We start from the raw sequence: 23,672 nt of genomic DNA, 5'->3' as shown, positions 1-23,672 counted from the left end.
GCGGACTATGAGCCATGCATACAGGGGGGAATATAAGCCATGCATACAGGGGCGGACTATGAGCCATGCATACAGGGGGAATATAAGCCATGCATACAGGGGCGGAATATGAGCCATTCATACAGGGGGGGATATGAGCCATGCATGGGGGGGAATAGGAGCCATGCATACATGGGGAGATATGAGTCATGCATACAGGAGGGGGTAATATAAGCTATGTATATGGGATAGGAGGGAGATGAGCCATGCATACAGGAGGGGGGTCATTATACAGTATTGAGCATCATGTGTGGCCATTATACAGTATGGAGCATCATGTGTGGCCAATGGACATTATACAGTATGGAGCATCATGTGGCCGTTATACAGTATGGAGCATCATTTGTGGTCATTATACAGTATTGAGCATTATGTGGGATCATTATACAGTATGGAGAACTGTGTGGCCGTTATACACTATGGAGCACTATGTGTGGGTGGTCATTATACAGTATGGAGCACTGTCTGGCCATTATACAGTATGGAGCATCATGTGTGGCCATTATACACTATGGAGCATCATGTGTGGCCATTATACACTATGGAGCATCATGTGTGGCCATTATACAGTATGAAGAACTGTGTGTGGCCATTATACAGTATGCAGCATCATGTGTGGCCATTATACAGTATGCAGCATCATGTGTGGCCATTATACAGTATGAAGAACTGTGTGTGGCCATTATACAGTATGCAGCATCATGTGTGGTGGCCGTTATACAGTATTGAGCATCATGTGTGGCCATTATACAGTATGGAGCACTGTGTGGCCATATTTTTGCTTGCTTATAATTATTGTATATAAAACAGTGTGATCAGCAGTGCTAAATGGCTGTGGTTGGGACGTGGATATGGGTGTGACTAGTTGTGAAATGGGTCTGGTCAGAGGCGTGGCCTAAAATTTGCCGCGGCACACTACACGCGCCGCAAACTTTATACCTCCTTCCCTTCTTCAAAAGTTGGGAGGTATGGTACCACATTTGCCAGATCACGGCAAGTGCCGCAAATCCCATAGGGAATGAATGACACCAAACGCAGTGTTGCCGTAAGTGATCCGTTACGCGGCAGATGCAGAAAAACTGCCCGATCTGCTGCAAAAGGCGACTTTCACATCAGCGATTCTTGCCAAAGTCACTGCCGATAGTGTCATACTCACCAAAAGGGGAGGCAGCGCTAAAAGTGCCTAGGGCAGCAGAAACTCTAAATATGGCCCTGGGGGGCTACATTATATTCTGTGGGGGGACTGCATTATACTCAAGGTACTACATTATATTATGGGGGCTACATCCTACTATATGAGGGGTTACAGTATACTCTATGGGGGGGCTGCATTATATTCTGTGGTGGAACTGCATTCTCTCAGGGGACTACATTATATTCTGTGGTGGGTTGCATTATACTATATGGGGGGGGGCTGCATTATACCCTATGGGGTGCTACATTATATTCTATGGTGGGGACTGCGTCATACCTGAGAGGGTTGCATTATATTTTGTGGGGTGCTGCATTATATTCTATGAGAGGGGACTGCATTATATTTTATGAGGGGGCTACATTATATTCTGTGAGGGGGCTACCCCAACCCTTGCTACATTATTAAGACGTGAACTACCTTATATTATACCCTGATATTAGCGCTTTTTACCGCACAATTGGTGGTCTTGTATCTATTTCTATGTAGCTACATAGTGGGCCCCAAGAATGATTTTCTCTGGTGGGCCCAAGGTGCTCCAGTCCGACGCTGCCCCACTCTAGTCCCTTTTGTCGGAATTCAAGTTTTTCAGTAATTGGGAACTGATCCTGAGCTCTTACCCTGTAGGTGGATAGGATTTTTTTTTCCAGATTTTACCGTAATCCCTTGTAGTAACTGGATTCCTACTTTTTAATTGTAGAAAATAAGTTCTCTGAAAACCCCCTTTCTCTCAGCAGTGCCCCTCCAAATTCCATGCCCTTGACTTCAGATTTAGAAGCCAGCCCGTGTTTACTAGAGTTCTCATTACTCTGTCCCTCTGCTCTCTGCAGTGTTGGGCCGAGTTGCTCATTATTAGAAAATCATCCCAAATAGGGAATTATAAGAATGTCCCGCTCCCTTAGATGCTTCATCATTTCCGCTATTAATTTTGTGAATATGCGGGGGGCTATAGATATTCCAAAGGAAAGGGTTCTGTATTGGAGTTCTTTTATTTACCCTCTTATGAAAATAATAATCATTTTTATATAGTGCCAATATATTCCACAGCACTTTTACAATTAAGCGGGGACATGTACAGACAATAAATTTAATAAAAGTTAAGGCAATTTAAACAGTGACATTAGGAGTGAGGTCCCTGCTCGCAAGCTTACAATCTACAAGGAAATGGGGGGACACAATAGGTGAAAAGTGCTTGTTATTTCACATCTGGCAATTATAATAAATAGGGATTTTCATATAAAGCTGCATGATCCGGTCATCAGCACGTGTGTTTAAGTGCAATAGTCAAGTATCAAGTGCAGTTATCATGTGCATGGAGGGTGTGGAGGCAGATGAATAGTAGGGTGCAGATTCAGAATAATATTTGGAAGGAGGGAACAGGGTAAAGTTAGTTTACTGAGTAGTTGATGTGGTAGGCTTATTTGAAGAGATGGGTTTTTAAAGCGCGCTTGAATAGGTCAGGGCTAGGTATCAGTCTGGTCATCTGGGGAAGTGCATTCCAGAGAGCTGGCGCAGCACGAGAGAAGTCTTGGAGACGCAGGTGCGAGGTTTGGATTACGGGGGATGTTAATCTAAGGTAATTTGTAGAACGGAGGGCACTTGTAAGGCGATAGACAGAGATGAGATTGAAGATATAAGGCGGTGCAGAACTGTGGAGAGCTTTTTGGGTGAGAGAGATGAGTTTATACTGGACCCTGTAGTGAATGGGTAGCCAGTGTAATGACTGGCACAAGATGGAGGCATTGGTGAAGCGGCTGGGCAGATATATGACCCTAGCTACCGCTTTCAAGATGGATTGGAGAGGAGAAAGTTTGGTAAGAGGGAGACCGATCAGAAGAGAGTTGCAGTATTCCAGATGAGAATGAATTAGAGCGACAGTAAGTCTTAGCAGTTTCAAAGGTGAGAAAAGGTTGGATTCTGGAGATGTTTTAAGATGCAGGTGACAAGAGCGAGTGAGTGATCAGATATAGGGAGTAAAGGAAAGTTCGGTGTCGAAGATGACCCCAAGACAGCGGCATGCTGTTTGGGAGTTATGGTTGAACCCTCCAGGGTTATTTCGATGTTAGGTAGAGTGAGGTTAGCAGAGGGGAGAAACACAAGGAGTTCAGTTTTGGAGAGATTTAGTTTCAGATAGATGGAGGACATGATGTTAGAGACAGCAGACAGACAATCCTTGGTATTTTGAATTAGGGTAGGGGTGATGTCATGGGAAGAAGTGTATTATTGGGTGTCATCAGCATAGAGATGATACTGGAACCCAAATCTGTTGATTTTTTTTGTCCAATAGGATCAGTGTATAGAGAGAAGAGGAGGGGGCCTAGGACTGAGCCTTGTGGAACCCCGATAGTAAGGGGACGAGGAGAGGAAGAGGAGCCGGCAAAAGATACAGTGAAGGAGCGGTCAGAGAGGAAGGAGAGCCAGGAGAGGGCTGTGTCCTTGAGGCCTATAGAGCGGAGCATAGTGAGGAGAACCTGGTGAACCACAGTGTCAAATATGGCAGAGAAATCCAGGAGAATCAGCAGGGAGCAATGACCTTTGGATTTAGCTGTTATTAAATCATTAGAGACTTTAGTGAGGGCAGTTGCAGTGGAGTGTAAAAAGCGGAAACCAGATTGTAAGGGGTCAAGAAGAGAGTTATCCGAGAGATAGCGGATTAGACGGGAGAGGACCAAGCGTTCCAGGAGTTTAGAAATGAAGGAAAGGTTAGAGACAGGTCTGTAGTTAGCAGTGCAGTTCTGGTCCAGGGATGGCTTTGGGTTATGATGGCATGTTTAAATGAGGGAAAGATACCTGAAGAAAGAGAGAGGTTAAATATTTTAGTCAGGTGAGTGGTGACCACTGGTGAGAGAGACTGCAGGAGATGTGAAGGAATGGGGTCTCTGTTGCAGGTTGTAGGCCGAGCAGAGGCGAGGAGCGTGGAAACTTCTTCTTCTGAAACAGGCTCAAAGATGTCTAGTAAGCTTGAGGTGCAGTAGGGAAGGGGATCCAGGCACTGAGCAGACTGGGCTGAGATATCCTAATGGATGTGGTTGATTTTTTTTTTCTAGGAAATAAGTGGCCAGATCCTCACCGTTGAAGTTGGTGATGGGGGCCTGAACTTTAGGTTTCAGGAGGGAGTTTAAGGTTTCAAAAAGTCGTTTTGGGTTGTTGGATAGTGAGGTGATGAGGGTGGTGAAGTACGATTGTTTGGCCAGATGAAGTCAAAGGGAATATAAACTCCAAGCAAATGTGGCGCTAAGCACCTTAGGATTTTTTGCCACGACAGCACCCACATGAGAGTGGGGGATCCGCCCATAGGAACAGGAAACGTACAGAATAGGACGTCTTTTCATTACAGTAGTGGCCGTGCAGTGAGGAGAGCGGCGCATCTAACCTGGATGTAGTCGAGTGCTTCCAGGTTGGGTCCGGGGAGGCAGGAGATGTGGTGCCAGTTTTTAAAAACGGTGGGGCCGTCGGAGCTGGTGTGTGTCAGTATGGCTTTACTGGCCGACGAAGCGCACCTACCTGCGGCAGAGCAGCGTCCTCCCAGCAAGGAGGGAAGCGCAAGGAGCAGCACAACAAGCAGTGGTTGCCCTACAGAAAAGCGATCCACAGCCAGGTAGAGGAGTGTAAAAGATGATCTACCTAAGACTCCAGAACCGGTTCCTTTTCAGCTTCACTGGGTGAGTGTTAAAGATCCTCTACCCATATGCTGATCTATTCCTCCTATGTTCCCCTCTCCTTTTAGACTAAGAAACGGACACACAAGTTCAAACATGAAGATTGTGTCCTATGCATACAGCTCCTCAAGGATTCATATATTAAAAGATTATGCCCCGACTGGATGAGTCTAACCTTACAGGATGAAAGGGTAATGACACCAGCGGATGTAAGAGCCATAATTCGGGAAGAAATGCAGGGTTTGGGACACACCAGTGGTTCAACTACGCGGCTTCCGAGCAGATCCCTTTCACCAGTAGACTCGGATTCAGATGACGTGCAGGAAAAATCCTCGGACACTCCAAGGTCCCAAACAAGTTCATTTGAGAATGAAGGTGGTCTCTGACTCCCAGATGGTAGCATAGCTAATTTAATTAAATTTGTCAGGAATACGATGGGATGCCGTGATACAAAAGGCTCCAAATCCGAACAGGACATAATGTTTGCTGGGTTGGCCCAGAAAAAACGTAGAACCTTTCCAGTGATCTCGACTATAAAAGTCAAACACAGCCCGGTGAGCACTCTGGTTAAAGAGCTGAAAAGGGGATGCACAGACAAAAGCGAAGCTTTGTACGATCCCATGCCAGGGTAAGTTTCTTTTTGGAAAGACGTTGGATGATCTTCTAACCAAGGCAGCGGAGAGGATGAAAGGATTTCCTAATCAATCTCTTCCTTCTAAGGCTTCTTTCACATTTCCATTTTTTGAATCCGTCACAATGCGCCATTTTGGGAAAAAAAATGCATCCTGCAAATTTGCCCGCAGGATACTTTTTTCCCATAGACTTGTATTGCCGACGGATCGCGACGTATGGCCACACGTTGTGTCCGTCGTGTACTGGTTGCGTCGGGTTTTGGTGGACCGTCGTCACAGAAAAATGTTCCCTTTAGGATCCTGCCTAAAACTAAAATTCCACCACTGGCCTCCAAGAAAATGCAGGCAGACTCCAGTACAGTCCTCCCAAGAGAAACAAGACAGTCTGGAAGGGGAAGTAATATCACTCCTAGACAAACACGTCTTGGAAGAAGTCCCAATAGAGGAAAGGATGGAAGGTTTGTATTCCCTTTTTCTCATTAATAAAACGGACAATTCTTGGAGGACAATAATAAATTTAAAAGGCCTCAACAAATATCTAATAATTCCATCATTCAAAATGGAAACAATAAAATCAGTGGTGAAACTTCTATATGCTCAGTGTTACATGTCAGTCCTAGACCTAAAGGACGCTTATTATCACGTCCCAATCAGACAACAAGATCGTAAGTTCCTCAGAATGGCAGTTCAGATGGGGTCCCAGCTACGTCACCTTCAGCACAGGGCTCTGCCATTTGGGATGGCAACAGCCCCACGTGTATTTACAAAACTGATTGCAGAGGTTACAGCACATCTCAGAGAGAAAGATACTCTGATAATACCTTACTTAGACAACTTCCTGATAGTGGGGAAAAACTTTTCTCACTGTCAGGAGCAGGTCAGAATAGTGACGGACACTCTACAGACACTAGGATGGCAACTGAACCTCAACAAATCCAAACTGGAGCCAGAAACGGTCCATAATTTCCTGGGGATAACGGTATACTCGGTGGCACAGGAGTGTCGCCTCCCAGGGGAAAAGGAGGAAAAAAATAAAAAAAATGATTATAACAACATTAAAAAAACCAGAGATGACATTAAGAAGAGCCATGTCGGTGTTAGGGTCTCTAAACTCCTGCATGCCGGCAGTAAAATGGGCTCAGTTCCATGCAAGAGAACTGCAATGGTGTGTGCTGAAGAATGACCTTGAACTTCAGGGGCAGCTAGAGCAGAAGCTCCTTCTCCCACTCTCTGTACTCCAATCACTCAGATGGTGGTTACAGATAGTCATCTCCGAGAGGAGTTCCCTGGACATACACAGCCTCCAAAGTAATCACAACGGATGCCAGTCCATGGAGGTGGGAAGTTCACTCAGACACACTATGGGTCCAAGACCCCTAGGCTCAAGAGGAAAAAAATCTATCCTCAAACGAGTGGGAACTCCTAGCAATCGAGAAATCGCAGAGAAAGTTACTTCCACACTTAACAGGGCATCATGTGAGAGTCCTATCGGACAACCGAACAGCGGTGACATATGTAAACCACCAGGGGGGCACCCTTTCCTCCGAAAGGCATTTCCTCTTTTTATCGGCCCTGCATATTCGAGGTGTGGACAATATAAAGGCAGACTTTTTAGGCAGGAACCACTTAAGGCAAGAGGAATGGTCCCTAAAAAAGTCAATTTTTCATTGGATAATACACATGTGGGGAAGACCCAGTGTAGAACTCTTTGCCTCAAAAGGAAACAAGAAAGTTCAGAAGTTCTGCTTTCTGAACCCAGCAGACAGGCCGTTGGCAGTAGACGCCTTCAGCATAGAATGGATGTCAGGACTCTTTGTATGCCTTCCCACTGATATGTCTAATCCCAGCAGTTCTGAAGAAGATCAGGGAGGACAAGGTCAGGGTAATTGTAATAGCTCCCTTCTGGCCAAAAAGACCATGGTTTTACTGGCTGAGAGTGATGTCAGTGACGGACCCGTGGGTACTGCCGGAAGACCAGGACCTTCTAACACAGGGTCCCTTCAACCACCCGCAGAATTCCGGGCTATATTTGACAGCCTGGCATTTGAACGGTTGTTGTTAGAGAAAGAAGGGTTCTCAGCTGGTTTAATATCCACCTTGCTTAGTAGCAGAAAACCAGTAACGACCAAGATCTACGGGTGAATATGGAAGAAATTCTTGTCCAGCCCGGCGCCAATACGGGAAGGGGAGGTCCCGATAATGGCAATACTGGAGTTCTTGCAAAAGGGCTTAGATCTAGGATTAGCTGTTAGAACCATCAAAGTACACATTTCAGCTTTAGCAGCCTTATTCAACTGTGACCTGTCCAGCAATAGGTGGGTGGTGAGGTTTATCCGAGCCAGTAGTAGAGCTGACTCTGTTCCATCCCCTACTCCTCCACCATGGGATTTAAATTTAGTATTGACAGCTTTGACAGAAAGCCTCTTTGAGCCGTTAAATACAACATCAGATAAAGTACTAACATTAAAAACAGCTTTTTTAGTGACACTTACATCGGCCTGTGGAGTTGGGGATTTACACGCGTTGTCAGCTGACCCCCCCCTTACACACAAATTATGGACGATAGGGTTGTATTAAAATTAGATCCGGAATATCTCCCCAAATTGGTATCGAGATTCCATAGGGCTCAGGATATAACCCTACCTCCTTTTTGTCCCAATGCTAGCAACAAGAAATAGGAGACTCTATTGCCTAGAAGTCAGGAGATGTATCCTACAATATTTAGAGATGACAAAATCCTGTAGGAAACAGAGGGCTTTATTTGTTTCATTCCAGGGGTCAAGGAAGGGCCTTAAAACCTCAAAACAAACTATCGCTAGATGGGTGAGAGGCCATTATTCTAGTGTATAGTAGTGCAGGCAGGGTTGTTCCACAGGGTCTGAAAGCCCACTCCACAAGGGCCATGGCGACGTCATGGGCAGAGAGCGCAAATGCTACCATCGACCAAATCTGGAAGGCGGCCATTTGGTCCTCTCCATCTACATTTTTTAAACATTATAGGCTAGACCTATCTGCTACCTCTGACCTCACATTTGGGAGAAGAGTGTTACAAGCAGTGATCCCTCGCTAAAGAGAATACAAATCTATGTAACTCTCTTGTGCTGTTGTCATGTATGATGGGAAAACATGGGTATTACATACCTGGTAATGTGTTTTTTCATGAGACATGACGCACCCTTATATTCCCACCCTGTTGATTACGTCATTAGTTGGGTGCAATTATTAGCATTATTTGTATTATACAATTATCTATATACATTATCTTGAAGGTTTCCTCTCCTTATATTTGTGTTCACATGACTGCCGACACCAGACACAATGTGTGGATTCTTAAGTCTGCAGTCACTTTGTGGCTGAACAACCCTTAAAGCATTAGGCTTTTTGATGTGCATTTCACAAAACGTACTTTTACTGTGAAATGGTTAAAAAGAACATAAAATTAACAAATTAAATTTGTGCTTAATATGACATGGACTCCTGTGTATTTCATTTTCCTTTGACATTAGTTTTTTGCTCAATTTTTACGGATTTTGATATCTTTATTCTGCCGTCTTCATTTTCATGGCAGGTCCCCAGTTGTTGCGCATAATAGCTAGAAACTTTCTTCTAGTTCAATGATCAAAATGTCTCCTCTACTTTCTATTGATCAGTACTTTATTGTGTTCCAAGTCTGAAAATCTATCTCATGAATATCACAAGATTGAAAAGAAAACTTAAAGAATTTATTGACCTCAATTAGGAATTCACATTTCGGACCGACTTGGAGAAAGTTTGGCGGTCGTTCTAAGTCAATGATGCTGCAATCAATAAAGAACATGAATTCAAAGATGGGGAACGTGCTTGCTAAAAAAGGGACATTTCTACATCACTTATAATAAAACCAAATGTCCCATATATTGTAAGGGTCACATTTATCACGGCCAAACAGACAATTTTGTTTTTATACGAGATGGGAATTACATTCGGTAATAGATATTCTACAGTACCTCACTGACGTCCATTTGTCATTTGTGTGTTCATATTTTTAGCAGTGTTAGAGGTTTTGTGAATTTTAGGAAAGTTTGAAAATGTTAAATGTTCCTATAACAAAGCTCTGGAAAGCAGCAACTAGGAAAAAGTGATTATTTAAGTTTAATTTATATCTTTCTACATTTCTATATATTAATCGTTAAAGGGTCTCTGCCATCACAGAATCACTGCTGAAACGAAGTCCGCTGCTCGGTGCTTAATGGCACGGACAATCATTTAAAGGGACACTGTCACCTGAATTTGGAGGGAACAATCTTCAGCCATGGAGGCGGGGTTTTTGGGTGTTTGATTCACCCTTTCCTTACCCGCTGGCTGCATGCTGGCTGCAATATTGGATTGAAGTTCATTCTCTGTCCTCCATAGTACATGCCTGCGCAAGGCAAGATTCATGCCTTCATTGCAAAGCTCCGTCCACTCTTCAAAATGGTGGTGCTGAGACGTGTACATATAAGAAGAGTCGATTTCCAACAAAACTGAATTATGAGGGCTATGTGTAAATTTTTATAGCACATAAAGCGATAATAAGCATACTCTTCCCCACACAGCCCCACATAAGGAACATCGCCCTCATTCCCTCAAAGTCCCCTAGGATCCAGTCCCACACAACTGACATTATCCCTTTCTACCTGCAGCCACCCAACATGCAGCCCCTTACAATAAACATCACCCCTTTCTTGTGTAGCCCCCAGCATACAGCACGACTCAAGTAACATCTCCCCCATTACCACACAGCCCCCAGCATGCGGCCACATGTGACACCCCCCCGGAATGCAGCAACATTATCATCCCCTTAATCACGCAGCCCCATAGCATGCAGCCCCACACAAGGAAAATCAACTCCTTTCCTATGAAAGCCCCCCAATAAGCAGCCTCCATACAAGTAACAGTAGCCACTTCCCTGTGCAATCCTCCAATGTGCAGCCCCCATGTAGTAAAATCATCCATGTTTCTTAGCCCCCAAAATGCATCAGACCACACATACTTTGGTCCCATCTCCACAGCTCCATTATGCAGTCCCTCATCACTCGCCCATGCAGCTTCTCCTCTCCAGTAGCCTCTATATAAGGTCGGGGTCACACTTGTGAGTGCAATGCGAGAAACTCACGCAAGTCTCTCGCTTCAATACCCGCCACTGCCGCTGGAGCGTTCAGCTGCATAGAAATACATGCAGCCGCCCGCTCCGGTCCCAAGTGCCGGTGGCAGTGCTGGTTATTGAGGTGAGAGAATTGCGCGAGTTTCTCGCATTGCACTCGCAAGTGTGACCTTGGCCTAACACCGCTTCCTGGTGGAGGAAGAAGCCCCACTCCTCCTGTGACATCACCATTAACAGGGGGAAACTGGAACTCGCAGCATAGATGTGGGCTTTAAAAAAACAAAAAACTGTGACCTGTATAGCTCAGTGGGTGTGCCCAGGTCACAGCCGAGGCAGCCTCAATGCAGGAATCCTATGAACAGGTGCTGCCATATTTGAGGTAACTGTCATTACACAACCAGCAAATGCAAATGGCAGCCCCCAGTTTTTGAATAAAAAAAAAAAGAATTTAAGTTTGCATTAAAAATAATTGATTATATAATTATTAGGGATGATCGAATTGCTTCGGATAATAGCAGCTATTCGGTAAGCGCTATGGCTATCCGGATAAGCTCTTATTCGAAGCTAGTCAATCATAGGATTTAGATCCGGACTCATTGCTGGTCCTTCAAAACTCTCCAGCACTTCGTTTTCGTTTGTTTGTCACTATGTTGCGACCCAAAATAGTTTGGAAATATTCAGATTTCATGATGCCTTGCACACAGTCAAGGCACCCAGTGCCAGAGGCAGCAAAGCAACCCTAAAACATCCTTGAACCTCCACCGTTTTTGACTGTAGGTTTTGTGTTCTATTCTTTGTAGGGCTCACTCTTTTTTCAGTAAACAGTGGAATGATGTGCTTTCCACAGGATGCTTCCCCAGAAGGCTTTTGGCTTACGCACATTTTGGCAAAGTGCAGTCTAGCTTTTTTATGTCTGTCAGCAGTGGAGTCCTCCTGTGGCTGCTGCCATAGCATTTCATTTAATTTAAATGTTGACTGAAATTAATTAGGCTAGGTTTACATTGCGTTAGTGCAATCTGTTTAGCACATACGCTAACGGAATGCGCTAACGCAATGTCCAAAAAGGGATTGCATTTGGCGATCCCGCTAGCACAGATGCCCGATCTGCGCTAGCAAAGAACGGACCCTGAATGCTGCAAGCAGCGTTCGAGGTCCGTCCAAAAATAACAGGACATCGCTGATGCATGCCAAAAATTGCATACGCTAGCGATCCGTTAGCACATTGCGGTCAATGGGTGCGCTAACGGATCCGTTACATAGCGTTAATTGCGCCAATTTCACCATATAACGGATTCCGTTAGCGGACACCCACTAACGCAATGTGAAGCAATGTGTTAGTGGGGGCACATGAGCTCCACATTTCTTTTATTCCTGAACTGATGGTAGCACTGCTCATCAAATAGAGAAAAGTTGTGCCAAAAAGCATAGTTCAAAAGATTCAGCACAAATTGATTGTGCTTGGAGATAAACATGTCTTATCCCCAAGAAGAGTCCAAATCATATAGTTTTCTTTTTCATGGGGTATAATACTATATAGTGACTCAGCACCCAATTTCACTATTCAATTCCCTGAAGGTACCACCACATCGTCTAAATGCCTCAACACATCCATGGTGTCTCAGACATGTGGTACCAGAGACTAAACTAAACTCAATATATTTGCTGACTCACTGGGACACACTGCATATCCCAGATGCAATGGGTCTCCCTTTTAACTGTAAGTACTGGATAAGTTGGAAACTTGGGCTGAAAGGTGGCAGATGAGGTTTAACAATGATAAATGTAAGGTTATACACATGGGAAGAAGGAATCAATGTCACCATTACACACTGAATGGGAAACCACTGGGTAAATCTGACAGGGAGAAGGACTTGGGGATCCTAGTTAATGATAAACTTACCTGGAGCAGCCAGTGCCAGGCAGCAGCTGCCAAGGCAAACAGGATCATGGGGTGCATTAAAAGAGGTCTGGATACACATGATGAGAGCATTATACTGCCTCTGTACAAATCCCTAGTTAGACCGCACATGGAGTACTGTGTCCAGTTTTGGGCACCGGTGCTCAGGAAGGATATAATGGAACTAGAGAGAGTACAAAGGAGGGCAACAAAATTAATAAAGGGGATGGGAGAACTACAATACCCAGATAGATTAGCGAAATTAGGATTATTTAGTCTAGAAAAAAGACGACTGAGGGGCGATCTAATAACCATGTATAAGTATATAAGGGGACAATACAAATATCTCGCTGAGGATCTGTTTATACCAAGGAAGGTGATGGGCACAAGGGGGCATTCTTTGCGTCTGGAGGAGAGAAGGTTTTTCCACCAACATAGAAGAGGATTCTTTACTGTTAGGGCAGTGAGAATCTGGAATTGCTTGCCTGAGGAGGTGGTGATGGCGAACTCAGTCGAGGGGTTCAAGAGAGGCCTGGATGTCTTCCTGGAGCAGAACAATATTGTATCATACAATTAGGTTCTGTAGAAGGACGTAGATCTGGGGATTTATTATGATGGAATATAGGCTGAACTGGATGGACAAATGTCTTTTTTCGGCCTTACTAACTATGTTACTATGTTACTTTTTTGTAAACTTTTAGGTAGATAATATATAGCGACCTGAGCATGTTTAGGTAACATATAACTCTAATTTTCCCCATATCAGGTGGTCCTCCAATGCTCTAGTCAGGAATGACAACAACTCTTCCTGAAATCTTTGTTAAATACTAATCTAAAATGGCATAACACACTGTCCAATAGTATGGCCAAACACCACTGTTTTTATTGTTTTATGGTCAGGTTGATAAGTGTTCAATTATCTGAGGACTTTAGGACAATGCTGTCATCATCCACAAGTATCATCAGTGATATAATCTCCCTATACTCAAAGTGCCAACCTGGTGATTTTTTTATCAAGATCTGAAGAGCGGTTGAACCACCATCTCCTCAAATATATTCATACAGTTCATATCAATCTATGAAAACAAGTTTGAACTTATGGGCTTTAGGTCTGTGAAGGGGACCCTGTCCAAAATCCCTTTCTCCTAACTCCCACACAACATCCAATAGCTTTAAAAGAGTTGTCCCCTTTCAGAAAATTTTCATGGGCTATCAATAATAAAGTTGAGTATTACTTGTCTTCTCTGAGTCGAGCACCATTCCTCCTCACCTGCCTCAGTCTCCGGCTGCAGCACTGTCGACGTGATGTCAGCACTTCGGATAAACCGCACAGACTGGGGTTGTGCCGAAAATCCAGTGCTGGAAGGGTAATTTAATATTCTGCCTGTTTTTTATATCTACTGCAGGCTTTGAAAGAAAGTTTTCTAAAAGAGGACAATCATCTTAAAATTAGGAGATACGATTAATCAATCCTTAATTATTTTCATCTTGCCCTATTATGGGTCTTAAATAAATTAGCCAATTTAATCTTTTGAGTAAATAGGACAGTATCTTTCACAAACATAAGCTCATCAAAATTCATGATGTGGACTTATGGAAGACTTCTTCCAAAAAGTTCAATTTCCTTATCAGTAAGTCTTGGCTAAGGTACCGTCACACTATACGAGGTCCCTGGGTAACCAGGGTAAACATCGGGTAACTAAGCGCAGGACCGCGCTTAGTAACCCGATGTTTACCCTGGTTACAAGCGTAAAACTAAAAAAAAAAAAAACAGCACATACTTACATTCTGGTGTCCGTCATGTCCCTTGCCGTCTGCTTCCCGCACTGACTGACTGCCGGCCGTAAAGTGAAAGTGAAAGCACAGCCGCTGTGCTCTGCTTTCACTTTATGGCCGGCAGTCACAGTGCGGGAAGCAGACGGCAAGGGACCTGACGGACACCAGAATGTAAGTATGTGCTGTTTGTTTTTTTTTAGTTTTACACTTGTAACCAGGGTAAACATCGGGTTACTAAGCGCGGCCCTGCGCTTAGTAACCCGATGTTTACCCTGGTTACAAGCGAACGCATCGCATCGCTAGATCGCTAGATTGGTGTCACACACACCGATCTAGCGATGACAGCGGGAGATCCAGCGATGAAAGAAAGTTCTAAACGATCTGCTACGACGTACGATTCTCAGCAGGATCCCTGATCGCTGCTGCGTGTCAGACACAGCGATATCGTAACGATATCGCTGGAACGTCACGAATCGTACCGTCGTAGCGATCGAAATGGTATAGTGTGACGGTACCGTAAACATAATTTGTAAATTGTCTAGTCTCTGCAATCTATTTCTCTTAGCTCTTAAGATCCTCTGATTCCTCAACATGTATTGCAAGATCAGAGGACCTTGACCTAAAAAAAGGTCAGATGGAGCAGGGGCCAAAGTACCTTCTCCACTACCCAGATGATTCCATTGGGTCATAGTGGCTATCCCATTGGCACTCCTATTAACATGTCTAATACCATAGATTCCTTCCTTCAAGCCCCCTCTTCCACCATGTCCTAGATGGGTGTATTCTTCTTTTAGAGTCTGTCTGATAATTCATATTTTGACCAGTTTATTAGCAGCTCTGTATTGGTCATCACTCGCCTTATCTGATCCTATACATTATTCTTTTTAAAATCAACACGTTCTCTAATAAATTGTTAATGCTTGTTACTTTTTACATAAGCCACACATTTTTCCACACTTGTCTGAAGTCTTTTTTCCGTTTTCTTATATTCTTGATCACCTGTTGTGAAAGAAATAAGGTCTTGAAAGTTTTCTTTTATTATTCTACATTGTCTCTATATAGAATACTTTAGCTTTTTATATGTATTTTTTGGGGTATGTTTAATTAGTTAAGATAAGCACTAATCTATTAGTATTTACCGACAATTGACCTTCTCCGTGTCCATTGAAAAACGCTTTCAATGTCCTTTCAGCCATGCATTGCTCGGAATCAATAGATTGCTTTTCTTAATATTAGTGTGCCCGTTTTGTTATTATCATAAAGGAAAGAGAGGTCACTGCACAGTGATGACTTCAATTACTTTGAGCACTTTTGTTGGAAAATTTTTCACAGCATACTATGATGAAACATTGTGTTATCAAAGGATGGCGAATGTACAGTATATACTGCCAGTAATTTATATTGTGTCATAGATAATATTGCAAAGTGTGCAGGCCAATTAATTCCTATACTTATGTGACATACATGGAATCTTCCTTTTTTTTTAATCCAATCCTAAAGTGAACTGATCACTTGTGGTAAATGTTTTTTTTTTCTTTTGCTGGTGTAAATGGCGTTGTTACCCTGATTCTGGCGTTTTATTTATTTTTTTTCTTTTGATCTTGCAGCTCTCCATTCCCAAAATATTCTCCCCTCTTCCCTGTATGTAAATGTAGTCATTTCTGCCCAGTGGCCGTGGTCATAAACTCTTTGCAATGGGAGTCGTCTTTACGACCTTGTGCAGTAGGTTTAAAAGACTACATGCAAGGAAGAGTAGGCTATATATCAGGAGAGACCCAGGAACAAAAAATAACTGTTCAGGAGAAGATTGACACTTCTTTTTTCAACCTTTTTCCAAGCCGTTTCTAGGCAAGGGGAAATGTGGCGATACTTGGTGACCACTCGAAGGAGCACACTTTCAATACAGTTCAGAACAGGTGCCATCGTTAAAGGAATTGAGGACATTTTTTTTCTTAAATGCATGTGTTTTGGCTAAAGATCATTTTTATAATTGGGTTTCATAAAAAATGTTTCAACCTTGAATTTCCCTTGATTCTTTGTCTTTAGAATTGGTGACATGAGAATTCCTTATTGAGCATATTCTGACAGTCCAATGGGAGAATTTCTATTTTTCAATCTTTGATGTGGTGTATGATCATAAATAAAGTAAGAGCTCAAAGTTGAATATGCAGCGAAACCACAAAATGGTGGAACATTTCTAATGAAACTGAATTGCAAAAGTTATTCTTAGTACCAGATACTGTATGTGTTTAATTAAAAAAATAATAATAATTTAACCAGTGGTGGTCAACCCATTTTAAGTAGACCTTACACTTCACTTTCATTCAATCAACCACTATCTTTCCTTGCTTTCTCGCAAACATGAGAAACCTGCTAATATAAGAGTAATATGCAGGTGTCATCCACAAACAAAATTTAGAATGAAAAAATAGTGTGTAGGCACACTGAAGTACGGAACCAAATAGCCGCATATATAATATTACGTTGGGTTCTAAAAGCATAAGTCATCACACCTATAAAAGGTGTAACCAATCGGGATCGTCCTGCTAATTGGAGCATAGCCGGGGGGGAGGAGCACACCCTCATATATATGTGTTGCTATTGTTCACATACTGCAATGTGCCTACTCTTTATTCTTCTTCCAGGTTTTGTATGTTGATGGCCATTTGTACTTGCATATAACTCTTATACTAGAAGGTGTGCTGAGCTTCATGTTTTAGCTTCTCCTTAATCATTTGTGCTTGGTACATTTAGGGGTGTGGCCCACCCCCTTCAGCCTTCCACAGACAGGTTACAGTACAGAAAATTATCTGCTCTGACCCCATCTATTTTGATGGCTGGTTGGCACATAGCAAGGTCCGGGACCATCCTTATTGGGTGTAACTTGTTGAGATGGGATGGCTTTTACTTTTTTTTTCATCAACAAAGGTGATGGGATACTTGGTTACTGTCATAGAGAAAATGAAAATTGTTTCAAAGATGAGACCAAGAGCTTGCACTCTATAAATTGTCTTCACATGATTCTATGTAGCTGACCCGCTCCTTTGGAATCGGATAATTAAGGAAACTCCTAATGTGGAGAAGCATATTTACAACAGGTAAGAGCTAGGAGAAATGCAAAGATCTGTCGTCGCTTTCTGCTGCTTAAAAATTAAGAAGGGAGATTTGCATGAACTGCATATATCTAATAGGAAAGTCATATCTTTGGAAACATGATGCAAAACCAAAAATACCTCTGGTAGTTATGGGGTTAAAATAGATTGCAGCATCTAGTGAGTTATAGAGGCCTGATCCAGATTCCACCAAAAAATTCTTATGTTCCTAATGTCATACAAAAGGGGACCTCTGACTTTCGAATTGTCTGTAGCATATCTTCTTTGTCATACAGGCCTCATCCACACTCAAACAATTCTTTCTTCTGTGCCTAACACGATACAGCATGCCATATTTCACCTTGGAATTTACTGTCCCTGAAATTCAGCTGTTTGTAGAGGTGGTGCAGAGTTTAAAATCTAATTTTGTGTTGCTAATACTGTGCTCCTATCACACTATCTGAACAACAAGACTGGGAAAATGCGAAGCCGTGGTGGAAGGGGAATTATGCTTGGTGTACGTGGGTTAGGTGGTAATGTTTGTGAAAGCACTAGTGAAGCAACATCACGTCCTATACAAAGACAACTGATAACTTCTGTTACTGGATGGGCTACTCCACTACCTTTTAATTAGCAGACACATAGCGGTACGCCTTGTTGATGGGACCCAGAAAGAGCATGTGCTCAAGTGGATGGTAAGCGCAGCTTCAAGTGGCCTCTCCTCCTCTTCCTCCACCTCAACATCACACCTAGTGCAGTCCACAGATGTGACACCCAAATTCCCCTTGCTTCCCTCCAGATCCCAACTCTCAAACCCTAAAACTGACTGTGCGGAACCACAGATGAGGGAGTCTAAACAGCTGTTCACACATTCTATGAAATGAATGGTCATTAGAAGTGTACTCAAAATCTTCACAGAGTCAAGAGGAGGAAATCTGCACCAATGCCCCCAATTTTTTTTTAGCTTGGTTCCGGAGCAGGACAAAGTGTCTGCACACCATTCTGACCCTCGTCATCAGACATCAACCCCTGGGTGTGAGGTAATTCTGATGAGGCTCAGATATCTGAGGCTCAGGCAGACTGTACAGTGCTATCAGAGCAGGAAGAGAAGGATGATGACTCCAAGGATGAGGAATGTGACAACACAAAGGATGATGATGATATGTTAGATCCCAGTTGGCATGAACATAGAGCACAGATTAAAGACTTCTGCACCCTTCTGCACAGTTTTGAAATTGCTACTAAGATGGTTAGCACTGAGGACGCAGTCATCAGCATCATTATTCTGGTCATCTATATGCTGGAGCAGACTTTGAATAGTCTGCGGGAGGAGATGGTGGTCCCAGAAGCAGAGGAGGATGCGGAAGGGATAACATTGTCTTAAAGTTCCAGACTGTCATCACACAGGCGGGTGCCAATGGAGGGTGGATTACTGTGATCGAGGGGGGTTGGTGATAAGACAAACGATTAGTGAAGGTGCAAGATCCGAGGAACAAATAGAGGAGGAAGAGGTGATGGGCGAGCAACTGTCAGATGAAGAGTATAATCCTCCCCTCTCTGTTGTTCGTGGTTGGCGGGAGGAGATGGAGGAAACATGCCTTATTCTTACCCAGTCACCAACACAGCATTGGCTTGGACATCATGGTAGAGCCCGACATATGAGTGCCTTCTTGCTGCACAATCTAACATGACACCCTTGTAGTTATAATTAGGAATACTGCTGACTACTGGATTGCCACTCTGTTAGATCCACATTCTAAAACCAAATTTTGCTAGATTCTTCCCCCCCCTTGGAAAGGGACCTTTGAATTCTGGCTCACCGAATTACTTTTACACAACTTTAAGAGAGCTTTTCCCCAAGACAGCAGTGAAGCACATAGATCGCATCGTAGCTGTAAACTTCCACCCTACGGCATGTCAATTCATCAACGCCAAAACATTAGCAGCAGCTGCAGCATCAGTGGTGTAAGTTAAAGTAATTTTTGTGAGTCCTCTGACACTTTTTTAACCCCTTAATCCCATATGACGTACTATCCCATCGAGGTGACCAGGGACTTAATTCCCAGTGATGGGATAGTACGTCATATGCAATTGGCCGCGCTCACGAGGGGGAGCGTGGCCGGGTGTCAGCTGACTATCGCAGCTGATATCCGGCACTATGTGCCAGGAGCGGTCACGGACTGCTCCTGGCACATTAACCCCTGAAGCACTGCGATCAAACATGATCGCAGTGTTCCGGCGGCACAGGTAAGCATCGCGCAGGGAGGAAGCTCCCTGCGTGCTTCCCTGAGACCCTCGGTACAAGGCGATGTGCTCACCTTGTACCGAACGTCTCTTCCCTGCAGGCCCCGGATACAAAATGGCTGCGGGTCCTGCAGGGAGGTGGCTAACAAGCACCTGCTGGTAAGCCTGCAGCCCTCCCTGCTTATCAGATCGCTGATCTGACACAGTGCTGTGCAAAGTGTCAGATCAGTGATCTGACCCTATAGTGTAATGTCACCCCCTGGGACAACATTCTAAAGTAATATATATATATATATAATAAAAATATATATACTGTTCCCATAAATACATTTCTTTATCTAAATAATTAAAAAAAAAAGTAAGCATATTTAGTATCGCCGCATCCGTAACGACCCCACCTATAAAACTGTCACTAGTTAACCCCTTCAGTGAACGCTGTAAAAAAAAAAGGCAAAAAACTCTTTATTATCATACCGCTGAACAAAAAGTGGAATAACACGCGATCAAAAAGACAGATATAAATAACCATGATACCACTGAAAATGTCATCTTGTCCCGCAAAAAAAGAGCCACCATACAGAATCATCAGGGAAAAAATAAAAAAGTTAGTCCTCAGAATAAAGCGATGCAAAAATAATTATTTTTTTCTATAAAAGTTTTTATCGTATAAAAGCGCCAAAACCTAAAAAAATATATAAATGAGGTATAGCTGTAATCGTTCTGACCTGGAGAATAAAACTGCTTTATCACGTGGAACGGTATAAACACCCCTCCAAAAAGAAATTAATGAATAGCTGTTTCTTGGTCATTCTGCCTCACAAAATTTGGAATAAAAAACTATCAAAAAATGTCACGTACCCAAAAATGATACCAATAAAAACGTCAACTCGTCCCGCAAAAAAACAAGACCTCACATGACTCTGTGGACCAAAATATGGAAAAAATTATAGCTCTCAAAATGTGGAGACAGCATCTTTTAGTGTGTGACAGCTGCCAATCATAAAAATCCGCTAAAAAACCCGCTATAAAAGTAAATCAAACCCCCCTTCATCACCCCCTTAGTTAGGGGAAAAATAATAAAATTTAAAAAATGTATTTATTTCCATTTTCCCGTTAGGGTTAGGGTTGGGGCTAAAGTTAGGGTTTGTATTACATTTACAGTTGGGATTAGAGTTAGGGGTGTGTCTGGGTTAGGAGTGTGGTTAGGGTTGGGATTAGGGTTAGGGGTGTTTTGGGTTAGGGTTGTGGTTGGGATTAAGGGTGTGGTTGGGATTAGAGGTGTGTTTGGGTTAGAGTTTCAGTTAGAATTGGGGGTTTCCACTGTTTAGGCACACCAGGGGCTCTGCAAACACGACATGGCGTCTGATCTCAATTCCAGCCAATTCTGCGCTGAAAAAGTAAAACAGTGCTCCTTCCCTTCTGAGCTCTCCCGTGTGTTGAAACAGGGGTTCCCCCCACATATGGGGTATCAGCGTACTCAGGACAAATTGGAAAACATTTGGGGTCCAATTTCTCTTGTTACCCTTGGGAAAAAAAAATTGGGGGGGGGGCTAAAATATTTTTGTGGAAAAAAAAGATTTTTTATTTTCACGGCTCTGCATAATAAACTGTAGTGAAACACTTGGGGGTTCAAAGTTCTCACAACACATCTAGATAAGTTCCTTGGGGGGTCTAGTTTCCAAAATGGTGTCACTTCTGGGGGGGGGTATCTACTGTTTAGGTGCATCAGGGGCTCTGCAAATGCAACGTGACGCCTGCAGACCAATCCATCTAAGTCTGCATTCCAAATGGCACTTCTTCCTTTCCGAGCTCTGCCATGCGCACAAACTGTGGTTCCCCCACATATGGGGGGTGTCAGCATACTCAGGACAAATTGCACAACAACTTTTGGGGTCCAAGTTCTTCAATTACCCTTGGGAAAATAAAACATTGGGGGCAAAAAGATCATTTTTTTGAATAAATATGATTTTTTTTATTTTTATGGCTCTGCATTATAAACTTCTGTGAAGCACTTGGTGGGTCAAAGTGCTCACCACACATCTAGATAAGTTCCTTAGGGGGTTTACTTTCCAAAATGGTGTCAATTGTGGGGGGTTTCAATGTTTAGGCACATCAGTGGCTCTCCAAACGCAACATGGCGTCCCATCTCAATTCCAGTCAATTTTGCATTAAAAAGTCAAATGGCGCTCCTTCCCTTCTGAGCTCTGCCATGCGTCCAAACAGTGGTTTACCCCCACATATGGGGTATCGGCGTACTCAGGACAAATTGTGCAACAACATTTGGTGTCCATTTTCTCCTTTTACCCTTGGTAAAATAAAACAAATTGGAGCTGAAGTAAATTTTTTGTGAAAAAAAAAGTTAAATGTTCATTTTTTTTTAAACATTACAAAAATTCCTGTGAAACACCTGAAGGGTTAAAAACTTCTTGAATGCGGTTTTGAGCACCTTAAGGGGTGCAGTTTTTAGAATGATGTCACACTTGGTTATTTTCTATTATATAGACCCCCTCAAAATGACTTCAAATGTGATGTGGTCCCTAAAAAAAATGATGTTGTAAAAATGAGAAAATACTTGTCAAATTTTAACCCTTATAACTCCCTAACAAAAAAAATTTTGGTTCCAAAATTGTGCTGATGTAAAGTAGACATGTGGGAAATGTTGATTATTAAGTATTTTGTGGGACATATCTGTGATTTAAGGGCATAAAAATTCAAAGTTGGAAAATTGCGAAATGTTCAAAATTTTCGCCAAATTTCCATTTTTTTTTCACAAACGCAGGTAATATCAAATAAATTTTACCACTCTCATAAAGTACAATATGTCATGAGAAAACAATGTCAGAATCATCAGGATCCGTTGAAGCGTTCCATAGTTATAATCTCATAAAGGGACAGTGGTCAGAATTGTAAAAATTGGCCCGGTAATTAACGTGCAACGCTTGGGGCTCAAGGGTTAAACCAGATCATGCACCAGCACAACAGAGTCCAAGTCTTGCCCTTTTGGAACGAATGGAGAGGATGGTGCAGGAGTATCTAGAACTGAATATCAATCGAGAGGGTTTGAACCACTTCACATTTTGATCTTCCAAAATGGATGAGTGGCCTGAGCTCACCTCACATGCCTTTGAAGGTTTTATCGTGCCCTGCAGCCAGAGTTCTCTCAGAAAGTGTCTTCAGCGCTGCTGGTGGTGTGCTGACAGATAAGCAGAGATGGCTGTCCCCGGAAAGTTTAGACTGCCTACCTTTCATTAAGAAGAACAAGTCATGGATCTCCAAGGACTTTTGCACCCAATTGCAGACTGTACAGACTAGGTGATATTGCATTTCATTTGCACTCTGTGATATTTTACTGTGGTTGCTGATGTTAGCACAAATTTGTGGAAATGGTTGGTCTACATCTGCTGAGTTAGCTGTAGCAGAAGATGTGTCGGTCCCAATTATACTACTTCTTCTATGATGATATTGATGCCACTTTAGTATTGTCTGCCAATATTTTTTTTTTTGAAATGTGAAAACTCCTGGTTGGGTGTCAATCTGCTGGATTGGGAGTAGTGAAGACTTGTCAGTCCCTATTATACTATTTCTACTTTGGTGAAATTACATAGTAACATAGTTATTAAGGTTGAAAGGAGACTTTAATTCCATCTAGCTTAACCCATAGCCTAACCTAACATGCCCTAAAATTGATGCCACTTCTGTGGTGTAAGGCCCTCATTTGTTTAAATTTGAACACTCCTGGTTGGGTCTCCTTCATGCGTGTTGCCTGTAGTAGTAGGCCTCCGAGACTGTCAGGCCTCCTCTTCCTTGGACTCAACTACGCTTGTTACTATCCTAACATTTTTAGACAATGATAGTCTACAAAACTGAAATTTATGCCACCTGAGTGTGGCTCAGCATGAAAGCAGGATGAGCTGATGCATGTGGTTATCAGGGCTCCCAACAAAGGAGGCCTACACAGATCCTCACCCACCTCGTCTTACTGTGACGTTCAATTGTAGGCTGAATATGCTGTCCGAGAC

General features: G+C 42.9%; 1 protein-coding gene across 1 annotated transcript in view; it reads left to right on the top strand.

Moving 5' to 3' along the window:
- Positions 1–23,672, top strand: part of ATP10B (ATPase phospholipid transporting 10B (putative)) — a 605,931-nt gene that overhangs the window by 33,976 nt on the left and 548,283 nt on the right. The gene's annotated exons all lie outside the window — the stretch shown is intronic.

This window comes from Ranitomeya imitator, chromosome 4, assembly GCF_032444005.1.
Source record: "Ranitomeya imitator isolate aRanImi1 chromosome 4, aRanImi1.pri, whole genome shotgun sequence".
NCBI lineage: Eukaryota > Metazoa > Chordata > Amphibia > Anura > Dendrobatidae > Ranitomeya > Ranitomeya imitator.
This window is presented reverse-complemented; position numbering and strand designations above follow the sequence as displayed.